At 40.9% G+C, this 21,465-nt stretch overlaps 1 long non-coding RNA gene across 2 annotated transcripts in view; it reads right to left on the reverse strand.

Annotated features, from left to right (window-relative positions):
- Nucleotides 1-21,465, reverse strand: part of LOC141183947 (uncharacterized) — a 145,787-nt gene that overhangs the window by 55,036 nt on the left and 69,286 nt on the right. For both annotated transcript variants that reach the window (XR_012258852.1, XR_012258801.1), the window contains exon 4: nt 7,926-8,243. This is a non-coding gene — a long non-coding RNA (uncharacterized lncRNA). The remainder of the gene's footprint in view (nt 1-7,925; nt 8,244-21,465) is intronic.

Below are 21,465 nucleotides of genomic sequence, written 5' to 3' on the forward strand. Positions count from 1 at the left end.
GTTTAGATCAAAGCATATTCAGGTGTTTGAATGGCCTAGTCAAAGTCCAGACCTAAATTAAATAAATACCCCCAAAGACTTGCAAAAGTAATTGCAGAGAAAGATGGTCCTACAAAGTATTGACTCAGGGGGGCTGAATACAAATGCAAAATTTTTAGATTTATACTTTAAAAAAAATTAGAAAATCCTGTATCATTTCCTTTACACTTCACAAATACTTGGTACTTAGTGTTGGCATATCACATAAAAGCCACATAAAAACACATTTAAGTTTGTGGGTTTAACGTGAAAAAATGTAGAAAAGGTCACAGGGTAGGAATACTTTTTCAAGGCACTGTATATTTACTCCCCGATATTGAAAAGCCAAACCTGAACCTCAATTTATAGACATGGTGTTTCGGGCTTGTCACTCTCCACAAGGAGAAATATTACCCCTTATATCCCAGTCTTAAGCCTCTTGCCTAACCATATCAGATCTCATACTTTACACTGACGAGGGGCAATAACCCGAAACACCATGTCTGCATATTGAGATTCTGGTTTGGCTTTTATCCTACCTCATATGGCAAAGCTCGTTAAAGGGTCAATATTGACTTTTAGGATTGCTACTTCCAATAGGTGGCACTAGAGTTCTAGTCCTCTTCCTCTCGGAAGTGGCAATTTGCACATATGGTACAGACCAAAAGTTTGGACACACCTTCTCATTCAAAGATTTTTCTGTATTTTCATGACTATGAAAATTGTACATTCACACTGAAGGCATCAAAACTATGAATTAACACATGTGGAATTATATACTTAACAAAAAAGTGTGAAACAACTGAAAATATGTCTTATATTCTAGGTTCTTCAAAGTAGCCACCTTTTGCTTTGATGACTGCTTTGCATACTCTTGGCATTCTCTTGATGAGCTTCAAGAGGTAGTCACTGGAAATGGTCTTCCAACAATCTTGAAGGAGTTCCCAGAGATGCTTAGCACTTGTTGGCCCTTTTGTCTTCACTCTGTGGTCCAGCTCACCCCAAACCATCTCGATTGGGTTCAGGTCTGGTGACTGTGGAGGCCAGGTCATCTGGCGTAGCACCCCATCACTCTTCTTCTTGGTCAAATAGCCCTTACACAGCCTGGAGGTGTGTTTGGGGTCATTGTCCTGTTGACAAATAAATGATGGTCCAACTAAACGCAAACCGGATGGAATAGCATGCTGCTGCAAGATGCTGTGGTAGCCATGCTGGTTCAGTATGCCTTCAATTTTGAATAAATCCCCAACAGTGTCACCAGCAAAGCACCCCCACACAATCACATCTCCTCCTCCATGCTTCACGGTCTGAACCAGGCATGTAGAATCCATCCGTTCACCTTTTGTGCGTTGCACAAAGACACGGTGGTTGGAACCAGAGATCTCAAATTTGGACTCATCAGACCAAAGCACAGATTTCCACTGGTCTAATTTCCATTCCTTGTGTTCTTTAGCCCAAACAAGTCTCTTCTGCTTGTTGCCTGTCCTTAGCAGTGGTTTCCTAGCAGCTATTTTACCATAAAGGCCTGTTGCACAAAGTCTCCTCTTAACAGTTGTTGTAGAGATGTTTCTGCTGCTAGAACTCTGTGTGGCATTGACCTGGTCTCTAATCTGAGCTGCTGTTAACCTGCGATTTCTGAGGTTGGTGACTCGGATAAGCTTATCCTCAGAAGCAGAGGTGACTCTTGGTCTTCCTTTCCTGGGGCGGTCCTCATGTGAGCCAGTTTCTTTGTAGCGCTTGATGGTTTTTGCAACTGCACTTGGGGACATCTTCAAAGTTTTCCCAATTTTTCGGACTAACCGACCTTCATTTCTTAAAGTAATGATGGCCACTTGTTTTTCTTTACTTAGCTGCTTTTTTCTTGCCATAATACAAATTCTAACCGTCTATTCAGTAGGACTATCAGCTGTGTATCCACCAGACTTCTGCACAACACAACTGATGGTCCCAACCCCATTTATAAGGCAAGAAATCCCACTTATTAAACCTGACAGGGCACACCTGTGAAGTGAAAACCATTTCCGGTGACTACCTCTTGAAGCTCATCAAGAGAATGCCAAGAGTGTGCAAAGCAGTCATCAAAGCAAAAGGTGGCTACTTTGAAGAACCTAGAATATAAGACATATTTTCAGTTGTTTCACACTTTTTTTGTTAAGTATATAATTCCACATGTGTTAATTCATAGTTTTGATGCCTTCAGTGTGAATGTACAATTTTCAAAGCCATGAAAATACAGAAAAATCTTTAAATGAGAAGGTGTGTCCAAACTTTTGGTCTGTACTGTATGTATATTGGAGCACAGTCATTGACCTTAAAAACAAACAGCTGTTATGTGAGATTGTGGAAGACCATTTCAGGTCATACACCATGGAAAGACCGAGCACAGAAACAAGACAAAAACAAAAGGTAGTTATAGTGCACCAGCAACGTCTCTCCCACGCAAAGATTTCAAAACTGACAGGGGTTTCAGGATGTGCTGTTCAAGCTTTTTTGAAGACAAACCAAGAAATGAACAACATTGAGGACGTTGATGCAGTGGTCAGCCAAAGAAACAGTGCAACACATGAAAGATACATCATGCTTACTTTGCATCAAAATCAGCATATGCCCAGCAGTTCCATTAACTCAGAACAGGCAACAACCAATTGGAACCAGCTACACTCATCCACTGTTCGAAGTCTGGACAGAAATGGTCTTTGTGGAAGAATTGGGGCCCAAAAGGGATATATTTGACATGGAAACAAGGCCAAGCGACTCGAATTGTCATGAAAATATAGAAAATGGGGTGCAGAAAAATGGCAGCAGGTGGTCTGGACTGATCATTCAAAGACTGTCTTCTGTTACAGTCAAAAATTGTAGTTTGTTCATCAAAGGGCTGGAGAGCAATAAAATAATAAGTGTCTGCAGGCAACAGTGAAGCATGGTGGAGGTTCTTTGCACGTTTCAGGCTACATTTCAGGAAATGGAGTTGGGTATTTGGGCAGGAATAATGTGGTCCTTAATGCTGAGAAATACGGGCCGATACTTATCCATCATGCAATACCATCAGGGAAGCATCTGATTGGCACCAAATTTATTCTTTAGCAGGATAATGACCCCAAACATTTGGAAACAGCCACTGTTATTGAGAACTATCTTCAGTGTAAAGAAAAAGGAGTCCCGGATGTGATATGGCTCCAACAGAGCTCTGATCTCAACATCATTGAGTCTGTTTGGGATTACATGAAGAGACAGAAGAATTTGCAGAAGCCTACATACAGAGAAAATCTGAGATTAGTTCTCCAAAATGTTTAGAACAACCTTCCTGCTGAATTTCTTGAAAAGTTGTGTGCAAATGTACCTATAATAATTGATGCTGTTTTGAAACCAATGCGTGTTTACACCAAATATTTATTCGTTTTAGATTTCTCAATTGTTCATCTACTTTGCACTTTGTTCATTGATAAAAAACGAATCACTTTCTTACTTCCTTTTTTTAAAGTACTCCTACTATACAGCATTGTTCCACACTTGCCTAAGACGTTTGCATTGTAAAATTATATATACAGGTGCTTCTCACAAAATTAGAATATCATCAAAAAGTTAATTTATTTCAGTTCTTCAATACAAAAAGTGAAACTCATATTATATAGGGTCATTACAAACAGAGTGATCTATTTCAACTGTTTAATTCTGTTAATGTTGATGATTATGGCTTACAGCCAATAAAAACACAAAAGTCATTATCTCAGTAAATTAGAATAATTAACAAAAAACAACTGCAAAGGCTTCTTAAGCGTTTAAAAAGGTCCCTTAGTCTGTTTCAGTAGGCTCCACAATCATGGGGAAGACTGCTGATTTGACAGATGTCCAGAAGGCAATCATTGACACACACTCCACAAGATCCCAGAGTTCCAATTTTCATTTGGAAATCAAGGTCCCAGAGTCTGGAGGAAGAGTGGAGAGGCACACAATCCAAGCTGCTTGAGGTCTAGTGTGAAGTTTCCACAATCAGTGATGGTTTGGGGAACCATGTCATCTGCTGGTGTAGGTCCACTGTGTTTTTTCAAGACCAAAGTCAGCGCAGCCGTCTACCAGGAGATTTTAGAGCACTTCATGCTTCCCTCTGTCGACAACAAGCTTTTTGGAGATGGAAATTTCATTCTCCAGCAGGACTTGGCACCTGTCCACACTGCCAAAAGTACCAATACCTGGTTTTAAAACAACAGTATCATTGTGCTTGATATTCTAATTTTGTGAGATGCACAAAAAGTACAATACCAACATTTTAGGCAAGTGTGGAAAAATGTTGCATGTACAGTGGCGAAAATAAGTATTTGATACACTGCCGAAAATAAAAACCAGAGAATCACATTGTATGATTTCTAAATAATTAAATTGCATTTTTTTGCATAAAATAAGTATTTGATCACCTACCAACCTGTAAGAATTCTGGCTCTCACAGACCTGTAGGTTTTTCTTTAAGAAGCCCTAATTCTCTGCACTCATTACCTGTATTAATTGCACCTGTTCTCGCTACCTGTATAAAAGACACCTGTCCACACACTCAATCAATCACACTCCAACCTCTCCACCATGGCCAAGACCAAAGAGCAGTCTAAGACACCAGGGACATTGCAGACCTGTACAAGATTGGGATGGCATACAGGACAATAGACAAGCAGCTTGGTGAGAAGGCAACAACTGTTGGCACAATTATTAGTAAATGGAAGAAACATAAGATGACTGTCTATCTTCCTTGGTATGGGATACCATGCAAGATCTCGCCTCGTGAGGTAAATATGATTCTGAGAAAGGTCAGCAATGAGCCCAGAACTACACGGGAGGACCTGATCAATGACTTGAAGAGAGCTGGGTCCGCAGCCTCAAACATTACCGTTAGTAACTCACTACACCATCACGGATTAAAATCCTGCAGGGCACACAAGGTCCATCTAATCACGCCAGCACATGTCCAGGCCCATATGAAGCTTGCCAATGACCATCTGGATGATTCAGAGGAGGCATGGGAGATGGTCATGTGGTGAAATGAGACAAAAATAGAACTTTTTGGTATCAACTCCACTCACCATGTTTGGAGGAAGAAGAAGGATGAGTACAACCCCAAGAACATCGTCCCAACCGTGAAAACATCATACTTTGGGTGTGCTTTTATGCAAAGGGGACAGGATGACTGCACCGTATTGACTTGAGGATGGATGGGGTCATGTATTGCGAGATTCCCTCAGTAAGAGCATTGACGATGGGTCATTGCTGGGTCTTCCAGCATGACAATGACCCGAAACACACAGCCAGGGCAACTAAGGAGTGGCTCCGTAAGAAGCGGAGGTCTAGCCATTCTCCAGACCTGAACCCAATAGAAAATCTTTGGAGGGACCTGAAACTCAATGTTGCCCAGCGACAGCCCCGAAACCTGAAAGATCTGGAGAAGATCTGTACGGAGGAGTGGGCCAAATTCCCTGCTGCAGTGTGTGCAAACTTGGTCAAGAACTACAGAAAACGTCTGACCTATGTAAATGTAAACAAAGGTTTCTGTACCAAATATTAAGTTCCGTTTTTCTATTGTATCAAATACGATTCCTGCACCTAAACAGGAAAGGGTTCTTTACAGTCAGAGCAGTCAGACTGTGGAATGCCCTACCACAAGAGGTAGTGATGGCAGACACTAACAGCTTTCAAAAAAGGGCTGGATGATTTCCTCGATACACATAACATTGTGGAACCTATAAATGTGTCTCATGGTCAATATAAAAAGACATTTATTGAAACATTCCATAAAAACACGTAGGAAACAATGATACAAAAGAGGAAAAAAGTAAACAGAAAATGGGCATCTGAGGGTAGGTAGAAGCATGAATCAATATACAGAACCATGTAACAAAGCACAATGACCAAGCCAGCCTAAGATAAAGACACATATGGGAACACATGGGAACCATCATTTAAATAAAGTGCAATGTGCAGCAAAGATATCCCAAGTGGGTAAATACATAACTACTAGAAAGGGTCAATGAGTGAATGAATAAGAAGGCTAATGGTAAAAGCCTACGGCGAAACACGCGTCGGACCTGTGTGGACTCTGAGGGATTTTCAGGTAGTTCATTTGATACTTTCATGTTCTCTTTTCAGTACCTCTGACCTTTGCATTAGCCTTCTTATTCATTCACTCATTGACCCTTTCTAGTAGTTATGTATTTACCCACTTGGGATATCTTGGCCGCACATTGCACTTTATTTAAATGATGGTTCTCATATGTGTCTTTATCTTAGGCTGGCTTGGTCATTGTGCTTTGTTACATGGTTCTATATATTGATTCATGCTTCTACCTACCCTCAGATGCCCATTTTCTGTTTACTTTTTTCCTCTTTTGTATCATGGTTTCCTACGTGTTTTTATGGAATTTTTCAATAAATGTCTTTTTATATTGTCCATGAGTCACATTTATAGGTTCTATATTTAATAAGGGATATCTGGTCACCAATTACTTTGTTATTTTGGATTTACATAACATTGTGGGTTACAGTTAAATTAGACAAAATGTTACACCTATAGTAGTACATTCAGTACGGTAATAGTAATTACATAACTAGTAACATAATTACTGGAAAATTGCTATGTAAGATTTGTTCCTGTTCTGGCCAGCACTGTTTCTATGTTTTTCATTGCCTTTGATTGTAGATCTATTACAAGAGTTAAAATACAACTTATTCAACTATTGACAGTCAGTCCCCATAGACATTATGTCTCATCAAAACTCTTAGCCCTGCTATCAAATGTTTAATGTAAGCCAGCTTAAAGAGGTTTTTCCATATTTATCAGATAGATTAAATGCTTGTAAATTTGATTAGGTGAGAAGACCCTTGTTCAAACCCCATCTACTGTATAGATACTTCATAAGAGTTCCAGTAAATAAAAACATTTTATTCATCTTCCCACCTACTTATTTTCCATCTATTTCTTATTCTCCTTCTTCTTCTTTGATTGACAGCTCTATCTTTACAGGAGCCACAATAGGGTGAACATAGATGGAAAACCAGTAGCTGGGAAGGTGCCCTGAACTCCTTGACCATGCCAAGATAGACCGGGCACCTCATGGGCATGTTGAATAAAAAATGATTGATTTCTGGCAAACAAAGTAATGGGTTAGGACACTGAAGGTATGATTTTTATTAGCGTAATACTCCCTATAAAATTCTATGCTTGCTTTGAACAGTCATTTTGTCCTGACAGACTCCCTTTAAATATTTGCTTGTAGGTTATTTCAATATTGGTTTCTAAGTTAAAAATCTAATGCCTAAGACAACCTTAAGAATATTTCAAAAGTATAGTATATTGTTACAACAACAATTTTGGACTTTCAGCATACACAGAATTATGCATTATAAAATGTGTCATTCATATACACACTGTAAAAATGTATTTGATTCCCCCATGATGAAGCGGTCATTTATACAAGCGAAACGTGCGTAGGGGACGTGGGGAATCTTCTCACCAGGCTGACGGTCCCATTGGCGCCCATCTCCAACTGCTGGGTATGTTCATGAGTCCAATTATTTAATATGTATTCTCCCTTGAGCCTATTGATAACTACCAAGATGCACTAGGTACTATACCTTTCCTTTGGCTCAGGGTTTAACTTATGGACTCATTAGATACTATCAGTATGTACTATGTATAGGAATGCCTTTGTGGCATAGTTACTATTCATTATACCACATTGTAATTGGCGCCACTGGCTACTCACAGCCTGAGGTCTGTGTTGATCACATTGTTGTGCATAAATGTTATATGGGTGTTTTTTGTTACTGATTTTAATCTTTATACGCAAGAAAATTTGAATAATTGTTCTAAGCTATTGAAGGCTCCATTTTTCTCTTTGTTATAAACTGTAAAAATGTAGTTTTACCTTTTGGAAGATGAAGAGATTGTTGAAAGAATCTCCCATTCACACGCACTGTACTTCTAGTTGTCCTTTGTTGTCTGTCAGACTGCACTTGCCATTCACTTCTCTACTCGGCATGGTGAGATTTATTTTGATAAGCATTGTACATTCTCTTCCTACACAAATCAATAATGTTTCCAGTTCAGTCGTGATACAGAAATGGCAGAAGAAAGATTGTGGCAGCCATCATGGTGCAAGCGGAAATGATGACGTCTTTGGTCTTTTCATTCGATGAAGACATGGTAATGCTTCTTATTGTTCTTTCTGGGGGTCAGTATTTACCTAGAAATATACACAAAAAATGAAACTTATAACAATATCATCACTTTATATTGCTCCATATAAATTAATGGCATATGTATGGCATGTAGTGAAATAATATTTATTTGACCCCCAAATGAGTTTATACAACAACTGTCATAATACCTATGGTATTAAATTGATCAGTCTGACCAATAGACATATGATTGAAGGCAATTCTGATAATTGTGGTAAAATATACAGTACTTAGGGGATAATAAGGCCTTAGTAGCTGTCTGCAGATCAAACAGTTTCACTTAGTAAATAGATTAGCCAAAAGTTCTCATAGACCAGTAGTCTATAGATTTAATGATATCACTTAAAAGGACACTGCCAGATGTTTCAGAAAGACTACCGCTTTACAAAAAGGCTATTTTTTTTGCTGCAGCCGCAAAAAAATGATGCTTAAAAAACATGGCAGTCATGGGAAGAAGTGTCTGCTGGTTAACAGGTCAACTATGCATGTAAGAAGACACCTGTCAATCAGCCCAAGCAGACAGGGAAAAGCAGTAGGAGTCACCTGTCAATCAGCCCAAGCAGACAGGGAAAAGCAGTAGGAGTCATCTGTCAATCAGCCCAAGCAGACAGGGAAAAGCAGTAGGAGTCACCTGTCAATAAGCCCAAGTAGACAGGGAAAAGCAGTAGGAGTCACCTGTCAATAAGCCCAAGTAGACAGGGAAAAGCAGTAGGAGTCACCTGTCAATCAGCCCAAGCAGACAGGGAAAAGCAATAGGAGTCACCTGTCAATCATCCCAAGCAGACAGGGAAAAGAAGTAGGAGTCACCTGTCAATCAGCCCAAGCAGACAGGGAAAAGCAGTAGGAGTCACCTGTCAATCAGCCAAAGCAGACAGGGAAAAGCAGTAGGAGTCACCTGTCAATCAGCCCAAGCAGACAGGGAAAAGCAGCCCAAGCAGAAAGGGAAAAGCAGTAGGAGTCACCTGTCAATAAGCCCAAGTAGACAGGGAAAAGCAGTAGGAGTCACCTGTCAATCAGCCAAAGCAGACAGGGAAAAGCAGTAGGAGTCACCTGTCAATCAGCCCAAGCAGACAGGGAAAAGCAGCCCAAGCAGAAAGGGAAAAGCAGTAGGAGTCACCTGTCAATCAGCCCAAGCAGACAGGGAAAAGCAGTAGGAGTCACCGCTCCCGGCACACTAACCCCCGCAATGCTGCGATCGAAGTCGATTGCAGCATTGCGGTGGCAAGGGGAGGTGATCGCAATACTCACCTCCTCTTCCGGCCACCAACGCTGTCTGCCGCGGCTTCCCGGATGTTGCCATGACGACCCGATGTCGTCATGACAACATCCGGGTCACCAGACAGCAGGAAGATATTTTGGTCATGCGCAGTGCATGACCAAACGGTCTTCTCCATGTGCAGCGCTGACAGCCGGCATAGCACAGGGATGGTGCTCCATTCCTGTGCTATGCAGGCGATCAGAATAAAAAAAGTGAAAGTCCCATAGTGGGACAAAGTAAAAAAGTAAAAAAAGTATCAGAAAGTGAAAAAAAAAAAAATGTTTTTGTAAAAATATGAAAAAAAAATAAATAAAAAAAATAATCCACCAAAAATAAAAATATAATGTACCCATCAATAAATATTATTATGAAAAAAAAAAAAAAAAACAACCAATAAAAGTACACATATTTGGTATCGCCGCGTCCGGAACGACCTGACCTATAAAACTGTCCCACTAGTTAACCCCTTCAGTGAACATGGTAAAAAATTTAAAAAAAACGAAGCAAAAAACAATGCTTTATCATCATACCGCCAAACAATCAATGGAATAACACGCGATCAAAAAGACGAATATAAATAAAAATGGTACCGCTGAAAACGTCATCTCGTCCCGCAAAAAAACAAGCTGCCATACAGCTCCATCAGATGAAAAATAAAATAGTTATAGCTCTCAGAATAAAGCGATGCAAAAAAATATTTTTTTCTATAAAATTGCTTTTATTATGTAAAAGCGCCAAAACATAGAAAAACAATATAAATGTGGTACCGCTGTAAATGTACTGACCTGAAGAATAAAGCTACCTTATCAATTTTACCACACAGAACATAAGAAAAAAAAATAAAAATAAATTCCTGAATTGTTGGTTTTTGTTTATTCTGCCTCCCAACAAATAGGAATAGAAAGCAATCAAAAAATGTCACATGCCTGAAAATGGCACCAATAAAATAGTCAACTCATCCCGCAAAAAACAAGCCGTCACATGACTGTCGGCCAAAATATGGAAAAATTATAGGTCTCAAAATATGGAGATACAAAAACTAGATTTTACAAAAAAATGCGTCTTTTAGTGTGACAGCTGTCAATCATAAAAACTCAATATGATTCTGGTATCTCTGTGGTCGCACCGACCCGAAGAATAAAGTTGTCTAATCACTTATACCGCAGGAGGAACGGCGTAAAAAATAAACTCTCGGGTTAGGGTTAGGGTTGTGCTAGGGTTAGGGTTGGGGTTAGGGTTGTGCTAGGGTTAGGGTTGGGGTTAGGGTTGGGCTAAGGTTAGGGTTGGGCTAGGGTTGTGCTAGGGTTAGGGTTGGTGTTAGGGTTAGGGTTGGGATTTTTTTCAAAAGTAAAAAAAAAAAGATGACGATATGGCAACTAGTGTTGAGCGCAAGTGCTCGCTACTTGAGTTTGCATCGAGTGCTCGGGTATGCATTGAGTATCGCGGGTGCTCGAGTCTCCGCCCCATATGCTTCGCGGCCAAAAAAACCTTGCGGGGATTGCCTGCCATGCACGAGCGATCCCCGCATGTTTTTTTTTTTTGGGGTGTCTAATAACTGTGAAAGATGCGGGCAGGGACTCGAGCATGTCACTCGAGCACCCGCGATACATGGTGCATACCTGAGTACCCGATGCAAACTCAAGTAGCTAGTCTTGAGCGCAAGTGTTCATGACAACTTATTCAATATGATGACCTAATGTTATCAAATTCTGTGTCGTACCTCTGGGTTCAAAATGTTCACTATACCCCTTGATAAAATCCTTGATAGGTGTAGTTTCCAAAATGAGGTCACTTGTGGGGGGTTTCCACTATTTAGGCACATCAGGGGCTCTCCAAACGCAACATGGCGTCCGCTCTCGATTCCAGACAATTTTGCGTTCAAAAAGTCACACAGTGCTCCTTCCCTTCTGAACTCTGCCGTGCGCCCAAACACTGTATTTTCCCCACATATGGGGTATCGGCGTACTCAGGAGAAATTGCACAAAAGTTTTTGGGGTCCATTTTCTCCTCTTACCCTTGTGAAAATAAAAAAATTGGGGCTAAAACATCATTTTTGTGGAAAAAGTTAGATTTTTTTATTTTCACGGCTCCATGTTATAAACTTCTGTAAAGGACTTGGGGGTTCAGGGTGCTCACCACACATCTAGATAAGTTCCCTGAGGGGTCTAGTTTCCAAAATGGTGTCACTTGTGGGTGGTTTCCACTGTTTAGGCACATCAGGGGCTTTCTAAACGCAACTTGGCGTCCGCTAATTATTCAAGCAAATTTTACAATCAAAAAGTCAAATGGCACTCCTTCCCTTCCGAACCCTGCCGTGTGCCCAAGCAGTGGTTTTCCCCCACATATGGGGTATCTGCTTACTCAGGAGAAACTGCACAACAATCTGCATGGTGCAATTTCTCCTGCTACCCTTATGAAAATGCAAAAGTGGGGGCTGAAAAACATTTTTGTGGGAAAAATGTGAAAAGGTTATTTTTACGGCTCAATGTTATAATCTTCTGTGAAGCACCTGGGGGTTCAAGGTGCTCACAACACATCTAGATAAGTTCCCTGAGGGGTCTAGTTTCCAAAATGGTGTCACTTGTGGGGGGTTTCCACTGTTTAGGCCCATCAGGGGCTCCCCAAATGCAACATGTCGTCCGCTAATTATTCAAGCTAATTTTACAATCAAAAAGTCAAATGGCGCTCCTTCCCTTCCGAACCCTGCCGTGCACCCAAACAGTGGTTTTTGCCCAGTGGAAATTGCACAACAAATTTTGTGGTCCATTTTTTCCTGTTACCCCTGCGAAAATAAAAAAAAATGGGTCTAAAGTAACATTTTTGTGAAAAAAGTTAAATGTTAATTTTTTTCTTCCACATTCCAAAAATTCCTGTGAAGCACCTGAAGGGTTAATAAAGTTCTTGAATGTGGTTTTGAGCACCTTGAGGGGTGCAGTTTTTAGAATGGTTTCACTTTTGGGTATTTTCTGTCATAAAGTCCCCTCAAAGTGACTTCAAATGTGATGTGGTCCCTAAAAAAATGGTTTTGTAAATTTTGTTGGAAAAATTAGAAATTGCTGGTCAAATTTTAACCCTTATAGCTCCCTAATAAAAAAAAATTTTGGTACTAAAATTGTGCTGATGTTAAGTAGACATGTGAGAAATGTTATTTATTAACTATTTTGTGTGAAATACAGTACAGACCAAAAATTTGGAAACACCTTCTCATTTAAAGATTTTCCTGTATTTTCATGACTATGAAAATTGTACATTCACACTGAAGGCATCAAAACTATGAATTAACACATGTGGAATTATATACTTAACAAAAAAGTGTGAAACAACTGAAAATATGTCTTATATTCTAGGTTCTTCAAAGTAGCCACCTTTTGCTTTGATGACTGCTTTGCACACTCTTGGCATTCTCTTGATGTGCTTCAAGAGGTAGTCACCGGAAATGGTTTTCACTTCACAGGTGTGCCCTGTCAGGTTTAATAAGTGGGATTTCTTGCCTTATAAATCGGGTTGGGACCATCAGTGGTGTTGTGCAGAAATCTGGTGGATACACAGCTGATAGTCCTACTGAATAGACTGTTAGAATTTGTATTATGGCAAGAAAAAAGCAGCTAGGTAAAGAAAAACGAGTGGCCATCATTACTTTAAGAAATGAAGGTCAGTCAGTCCGAAAAATTGGGAAAACTTTGAAAGTGTCCCCAAGTGCAGTTGCAAAAACCATCAAGCGCTACAAAGAAACTGGCTCACATGAGGACCAACCAAGAAAGGAAGACCACGAGTCACCTCTGCTTCTGAGGATAAGTTTATCCGAGTCACCAGCCTCAGAAATCGCAGGTTAACAGCAGCTCAGATTAGAGACCAGGTCAATGCCACACAGAGTTCTAGCAGCAGACACATCTCTTCAACAACTGTTAAGAGGAGACTTTGGGCGGCAGGCCTTCATGGTAAAATAGCTGCTAGAAAACCACTGGTAAGGACAGGCAACAAGCAGAAGAGACTTGTTTGGGCTAAAGAACACAAGGAATGGACATTAGACCAGTGGAAATCCGTGCTTTGGTCTGATGAGTCCAAATTTGAGATCTTTGGTTCCAACCACCGTGTCTTTGTGCGACGCAGAAAACGTGAACGGATGGACTCTACATGCCTAGTTCCCACCGTGAAGCATGGAGGAGGAGGTGTGGGGGTGCTTTGCTGGTGACACTGTTGGGGATTTATTCAAAATTGAAGGCATACTGAACCAGCATGGCTACCACAGCATCTTGCAGCGGCATGCTATTCCATCCGGTTTGCGTTTAGTTGGACCATCATTTATTTTTCAACAGGACAATGACCCCAAACACACCTCCAGGCTGTGTTTTTGGCTATTTGACCAAGAAGGAGAGTGATGGGGTGCTACGCCAGATGACCTGGCCTCCACAGTCACCAGACCTGAACCCAATCGAGATGGTTTGGGGTGAGCTGGACCGCAGAGTGAAGGCAAAAGGGCCAACAAGTGCTAAGCATCTCTGGGAACTCCTTCAAGATTGTTGGAAGATCATTTCCGGTGACTACCTCTTGAAGCTCATCAAGAGAATGCCAAGAGTGTGCAAAGCAGTCATCAAAGCAAAAGGTGGCTACTTTGAAGAACCTAGAAAATAAGACATATTTTCAGTTGTTTCACACTTTTTTGTTAAGTATATAATTCCACATGTGTTAATTCATAGTTTTGATGCCTTCAGTGTGAATGTACAATTTTCATAGTCATGAAAATACAGAAAAATCTTTAAATGAGAAGGTGTGTCCAAACTTTTGGTCTGTACTGTATCTCTCTGATTTATGGGCATAAAAATTCAAATTTTGAAAATTGCAAAATTTTCGCCAAATTTCCTTTTTTTCACAGATAAACGCAAGTGATATCGAAGAAATTTTACCATAATCATGAAGTACAATATGTCACGAAAAAACAGAATCAGGGGGATCCGTTGAAGCGTTCCAGAGTAATTACCTCATAAAATGACAGTGGTCAGAATTGTAAAAATTGGCCTGGTCATTAACGTGTAAACCACCTTGGGTTGTAAAGGGGTTAAAGTAATGTTTTCTCTAACGTAATATTTTGCTTGAGAATTTGAGTCAGACTATCAGTATTCTAGGAAGCATGAAATAGCTGGCAAGTTCAGTTTAATCCAGAAGTGCACAACCTCTTCTGATCTGGAGGCCACATCATTGAATTAAGCCAATCTAAAGTGTTGTAATAAAAGTAAAAAGGGTATTAGCATCTGGGACGTTTCCAGCCTATCGAAATTTTCAGTTTTGAACAAAATTGCATAAACCATCCACCAGTGACAATGTGACCTTACTGAATGAACCTTAACTCTACTGACTCACTTCTCCATGTGTCGAACCAGGAGCTGAAAACTTAGATCTAAATAGGACCAAGCTTATCTCCAATTAAAAGCACTACTCCAATGTTTTTTTCAGCGCTGGACTGGTGCTACTATTCTATGGTCTATGACCCTAGTCTTATACTCACTCGCCGCTATTTTCACCTTTTTTCGACTCCGCTCCGGTCCCTTGGCGCCATCTTGGGACTGCAGTTTCTGACCGGTCGGAAGTCAGAAGTTATGTCATATGTCATAAGTGCTCAGTGCAAGTCTATGTGAGCCAGAACAAAGCTCTCATAAACACTGGAGCGATCTGGCAGGTCGCAAACTGCTGGAGATCGACCGGAGCAGCGGCAATAGAAGGTGAAGATGGTGGCGGGTAAGTATGAGACTAGGTGCAGGGTCCTTAGATTAGAAGCACCACTCAAGCGCTGCAATAAAAAAAAATGCTGGACTGGTGCTTTAAAACCTGTCTTGCAAAGATGGGTTGATAAGGGTGCACATTAAAACCATATAAAAGTTTCTTTCTATATCCAACTTTAGAAAAAGTGTCAAGTATACATGTATGTTTATTTATTCTCCACTATGGCAAATATGTCTCGTTATAAGATGTCCATGCTCCTTTGCTCACACATCTTTTATAAATAAGCATTTTTGCCATTCTGATTTCTGGTGAGCTAGATTACATTCCCAGTTGAAGCCAGTATATTATTTTTTTTCCCCCTAAAAAATTACATAAACGTGAAGCAGCTGAACAGAATTTTCAACAACCCAACAGACAAAGATCGCTGAGCTTTTTTTTTCATTCTTTTAGTTGGACACAATATTACATTTCCATAATTTTCTGCCTGTAAACTTCCCAGTGTCGGCTTGCTTCATTATAAGCACAGTTATTGAAAATTTGACAATTACCATATAATCAAGTCTAATGTTGTGTGAACCTTGGATTCAGGTTGCTGTAGGTTTTATTATCATGCAAAGTAGCAATTGTGTATGTAATACGTAACTATAACCTTATCTACATATTTGCTGTGTGAGCTATTAGTATGGGAGCTAGTTGTGGGCCAGGTGGTGTCAGCTGGAGGTTTGGCACTTTACATAGCTGTTGACAAGGATGTAAGTAGAATTTAATTGCTATTTTACATGGTTTAAAGTATATATAAAGTCATTTCATATTTTTCTAGTGCCAACAACAAATGTTACCATATTGATGTTACAAGAGTGTGAAGAGATTGCTCAGGCTTCCTCTAAATGCCAATGACTGCTCTAAGCCATACGTCTTTATAGTGGAATCTCATAATCCTTTGGAAAGCTATGTACATGTTGGGAATATTTTTTTTAACTTTCCCCCAAAAATAGAAAATGAAAAATGAAGCAACATTGAATCAATCTTTATTAACCCCTTAAGCCCCGGAGCATTTTTCGTTTTTGCATTTTCGTTTTTGCTCCCCTTGTTCCCAGAGCCATAGCGTTTTTATTTTTTGGTCAATATGGCCATGTGAGGGCTTATTTTTTGCGGGACGAGTTGTACTTTTCAACGCCATTACTAGTTTTACCATATCCTGTACGGGAAAACGGGAAAAAAATTCCAAGTGCGGTAAAATTGCAAAAAAAGTGCAATACCACAGTTGTTTTTTATTTATTTTTTTTACCACGTTCACTGAATGCTAAAACTGACCTGCCCTTCTTATTCTACAGGTCATTACGAGTTCATAGACACCAAACATGTATAGGTTCTTTTATATTTAAGTGGTGAAAAAAAATTCCAAAATTTGGTAAAAAAAAAAATAAAAAAATAGCGCCATTTTCTAAGACCCGTAGCGTCTCCTTTTTTCGTGATCTGGGGCTGGTTGATGGCTTATTTTTTGCGCGCCGGGCTGACGTTTTTATTGATAACATTTGGGGTAGATCCGATGTTTTGATCGCCCGTTATTGCATTTTATTGCAATTTTGCGGCGACCAAAAAACGTAATTCTGGCGTTTAGAATTTTTTTCTCGTTACGCCGTTTACCGATCGGATTAATTCTTTTTTTATATTGATAGATCGGGCGATTCTGAACGCGGCGATACCAAATATGTGTATGTGGGTTTTTTTTTTATATATTTTATTTTGAATGGGGCGAAAGGGGGGTGATTTAAACTTTTATATTTTTTTATTTATTTTTATATTTTTAAAAACTTTTTTTTTTTACTTTTTGCTTGCTTCTATAGTCTCCATAGGAGACTAGAAGCAGCAACTATCCGATCGCCTCTGCTACATACAGGGGACGAGCAGGTCCCCTGCATGCAGCAGAAATGGTCCTGTGCTATGAGCGCCGACCACTAGGTGGCGCTCATAGCGACAAGATCATGACAACCACAGACGTCTGCTGCAGACCCTGGGTTGTCATGCACGCCCATCGGCGACCCGCGATCACGTGACGGGGTCGCCGGTGGACGGGGCTTATGACGCGCTACCCGGAAGCGCGCGTTAAATGCTGCTGTCGGAGATTGACAGCAGCATTTAACATGTTAACAGCCGCGGGTGGATCGCGATTCCACCCGCAGCTGTTGCGGGCACATGTCAGCTGTAAGAATCAGCTGACGTGCTCCGTTCAGTGAGGGCTCAGCGCAGCAACCCTCACTGAACGGAGGGATCGCAAATATGCGTACTAATACGTCCCCGGTAAGTAAGGGGTTAAACAAATCTGCGTCAACAGATCATACAGATCCTATGTAACATAGGTGTATTATTTATCAGTATTTAACGGGAATCTGTCTCAAGGTTTTTGCTATCCCATCTGAGAGCAGCATGATGTAGGGGCAGAGACCCTGATTCCCCTATAAGTCATTTAATTTGCTGGTTGCTTCAGTTTTGATAAAATCACTGTATTATCTGCTGCAGATCTATTATTTCTTTGAATGTTAAGCTCTGTATAACCCCGATCACAATACTGATTGACAACTTTCTATGTATACTGTGCAGAGAGCTGCCAATCAATGATACGGCACAGTAATTCAGAGCCCTTAAATATGGATGACTATATGGCAGCAGGTTTACTAGTTCTCTAAGGATAATCTCTTGTTGAGTATTATTATTTATTTTTAGAGCACCACTGATTACATGATGCTGTACATGTGAAAAGGGGAGAAGTCTTCGAGGTGTTTGGGTGAGGAACGTACGAGAGTGGACGAGAGGAGGTGGTTTTGGGAGGACCAAAGATTACATGTGGGAAGATAGCGTGAGATTAGTTCAGAGATATATGGAGGAGACAGATTATGATCACCCTTGTAGGTCAATGTTAGTATCCGTTTGGAAAGTGGGAGCCAATGAAGGGATTTGCAGAACAGAGAGGCGGAGGAGTAATGAGAGAGAGATGGAATAATCGAGCTGATAAAACAGTGATTTTATCAAAATGACAGCAAGCACCCTAAGTAAGTAATAGATCGCTTTAAACAGGATCTCTGCCCATACATTATGCTGCTTTCAATTACCGTATTTTTAGGACTATAAGACGCACTTTTGTTCTCCAAAATTTTAAAGGAAAGTGAGGGGTGCGTCTTATAGTCTGGATGTACCTTATTTTATAGTCTTACAGTATCTTGTAGTCCGGCTGTGGCTGTGGATGGGGGGGCTAGCGGCAGCAGTGGAGAAGCGGGTCACAGAATGCAGGAGACAGCGGCTGCAGCCAACATGTGTGCCCGATGTTAAGGAAAGTGAATATTCACTGCCCCCCACCCCATAGTCCCTCCCACCTCTTTGCACTGAAGCTGGCGCCGAGAGGTGGGAGGGACTATGGGTGTGTGAAGCAGTGAATATTCATTTTCTTTAATAGCAGGCACACTGTTAGCCGCAGCCACTGGCTCCAGCAGCGGCTGGGCAATCACGCGTGCCCGCTATTAAAGATAATAAATATTCACTGCTCATTACGCCCATAGTTTCTCCAACCTTTATGCACTGAAGCCGACTCCAAGAGGTAGGTGGGACTAAGAGTGGAGAGCAGTGAATAATCATTCTCTTTAACAGCGGGCACACTGTTAGCCGCAGCCGAAGGCTCCTGCAGCCGCTGGGTGATCATGTGTGCCCGCTATTAAAGAAAATGAATATTCACTGCTCGCCACTCCCATAGTCCCAGACGTGGGAAGCAGTGAATATTCCGGCTGCTGACCTCGGCGTGTGAGGGTGCATGGCAGTGACATCATGCTCTGCTTACACGCTTATGTCAGCTGCTGGCATCAGAACAGTAAGCAGCACTTCGTGGAAGCAGAGGGAAGGTGAGTAGAATAGTTTATTTTTTTAAGTGTGCAGCGTGATGGGGGCCATACAGTGCTGGCCAAAAGTATTGGCACCCCTGCAATTCTGTCAGATAATACTCAGTTTCTTCCTGAAAATGATTGCAATCACAAATTCTTTGGTATTATTCTCTTCATTTAATTTGTCTTCAATGAAAAAAAACACAAAAAGAATTGTCCTAAAGCCAAATTGGATATAATTCCACACCAAACCTAAAAAAGGGGGTGGACAAAAGTATTGGCACCCTTTGAAAAATCATGTGATGCTTCTCTAATTTGTGTAATTAACAGCACTTACCTGTGGCACCTAACAGGTGTTGGCAATAGCTAAATCACACTTGCAGCCAGTTAACATGGATTAAAGTTGACTCAACCTCTGTCCTGTGTCCTTGTGTGTACCACATTGAGCATGGAGAAAAGAAAGAAGACCAAATAACTGTCTGAGGACTTGAGAAACCAAATTGTGAGGAAGCATGAGCAATCTCAAGGCTACAAGTCCATCTCCAAAGACCTGAATGTTCCTGTGTCTTCCGTGCACAGTGTCATCAAGAAGTTTAAAGCCCATGGCACTGTGGCTAACCTCCCTAGATGTGGACGGAAAAGAAAAATTGACGAGAGATTTCAACGCAAGATTGTGCGGATGGTGGATAAAGAACCTCGACTAACATTCAAACAAGTTCAAGCTGCCCTGCAGTCCGAGGGTACAACAGTGTTAACCCGTACTATCCGTCGACGTCTGAATGAAAAGGGACTGTATGGTAGGATACCCAGGAAGACCCCACTTCTTACCCCGAGACATAAAAAAGCCAGGCTGGAGTTTGCCAAAACTTACCTGAGAAAGCCTAAAACGTTTTGGAAGAATGTTCTCTCGTCAGATGAGACAAAAGTAGAGCTTTTTGGGAAAAAGCACCAACATAGAGTGTACAGGAAAAAAAAAAGAGGCATTCAAAGAAAAGAACACGGTCCCTACAGTCAAACATGGCGGAGGTTCCCTGATGTTTTGGGGTTTCTTTGCTGCCTCTGGCACTGGACTGCTTGACCGTGTGCATGGCATTATGAAGTCTGAAGACTACCAACAAACTTTGCAGCATAATGTAGGGCCCAGTGTGAGAAAGCTGGGTCTCCCTCAGAGGTCATGGGTCTTCCAGCAGGACAATGACCCAAAACACGCTTCCAAAAGCACTATAAAATGGTTTGAGAGAAAGCACTGGAGACTTCTAAGGTGGCCAGCAATGAGTCCAGACCTGAATCCCATAGAACACCTGTGGAGAGATCTCAAAATGGCAGTTTGGAGAAGGCACCCTTCAAATATCAGGGACCTGGAGCAGTTTGCCAAAGAAGAATGGTCTACAATTCCAGCAGAGCATTGTAAGAAACTCATTGATGGTTACCGGAAGCGGTTGTTCGCAATTATTTTGGCTAAAGGTTGTGCAACCAAGTATTAGGCTGAGGGTGCCAATACTTTTGTCCGGCCCTTTTTTGGAGTTTTGTGTGAAATGATCAATGATTTGATTTTTGCTTCATTCTCTTTTGTGTTTTTTCCCTGCAAGCAAATTAAATGAAGATAATATCAAAGAATTTGTGATTGCAATCATTTTCAGGAAGAAACTGAGTATTATCTGACAGAATTGCAGGGGTGCCAATACTTTTGGCCAGCACTGTATATACCAGGATGGGAACGGGGGACCATGTATACCAGGATGGGGGATATTAGTACAGAATTGGGGGACATTACCCCTATAACAGTGTCAGCAGCAGATCCCCCCCCCCATGCATCATGACCACATTTTTTGCTTCAATTTTTTTGTATTTTCCTCCTCTAAAACCTAGGTGCGTCTTAAAGTCCTGTGCGTTTTATAGTGCGAAAAATACGGTATATGACAAAAACCTTGTGACAGATTCCCTGTAATTGCTCTTTTTCCATCTGTAATATGAAGCCTATATTTAAAGTGTTATACAACTTTTAAAAATTGATGGCTTATCCCTGGGATGGGCCATCAATATTAGATTGGTGGGGTCCGATTATTCGCACCCCCCTTCAATTAGCTGTCCTATTTCCTTCAAAGGAATAGCGCTGCAATATTTTTCTTTAGACACTAAAAAAAAGGACAGCAAATGGAAGTATAAACCAAGATGCAACCTGCTGTACTCATTAAAGAAGCACGAACACTGCAGCCTTTTCAAAAAGCTGATCAGAGGTGATGGCAATAGTTAGTCCCCTTTCTATCTAAAATTGATGGCCTATCCTTGGGATAAGCCAGCAATTTTACATAGTTGGACTGCCCCTTTAATCTATGAGTCTGTTCACATATGGGTATGAAATATATGCCAGTGTTAATCTCT

This window comes from Phyllobates terribilis, unplaced genomic scaffold (assembly GCF_046119375.1).
Source record: "Phyllobates terribilis strain yellow unplaced genomic scaffold, ASM4611937v1 Scaffold_1__5_contigs__length_1240528914, whole genome shotgun sequence".
Lineage (NCBI taxonomy): Eukaryota > Metazoa > Chordata > Amphibia > Anura > Dendrobatidae > Phyllobates > Phyllobates terribilis.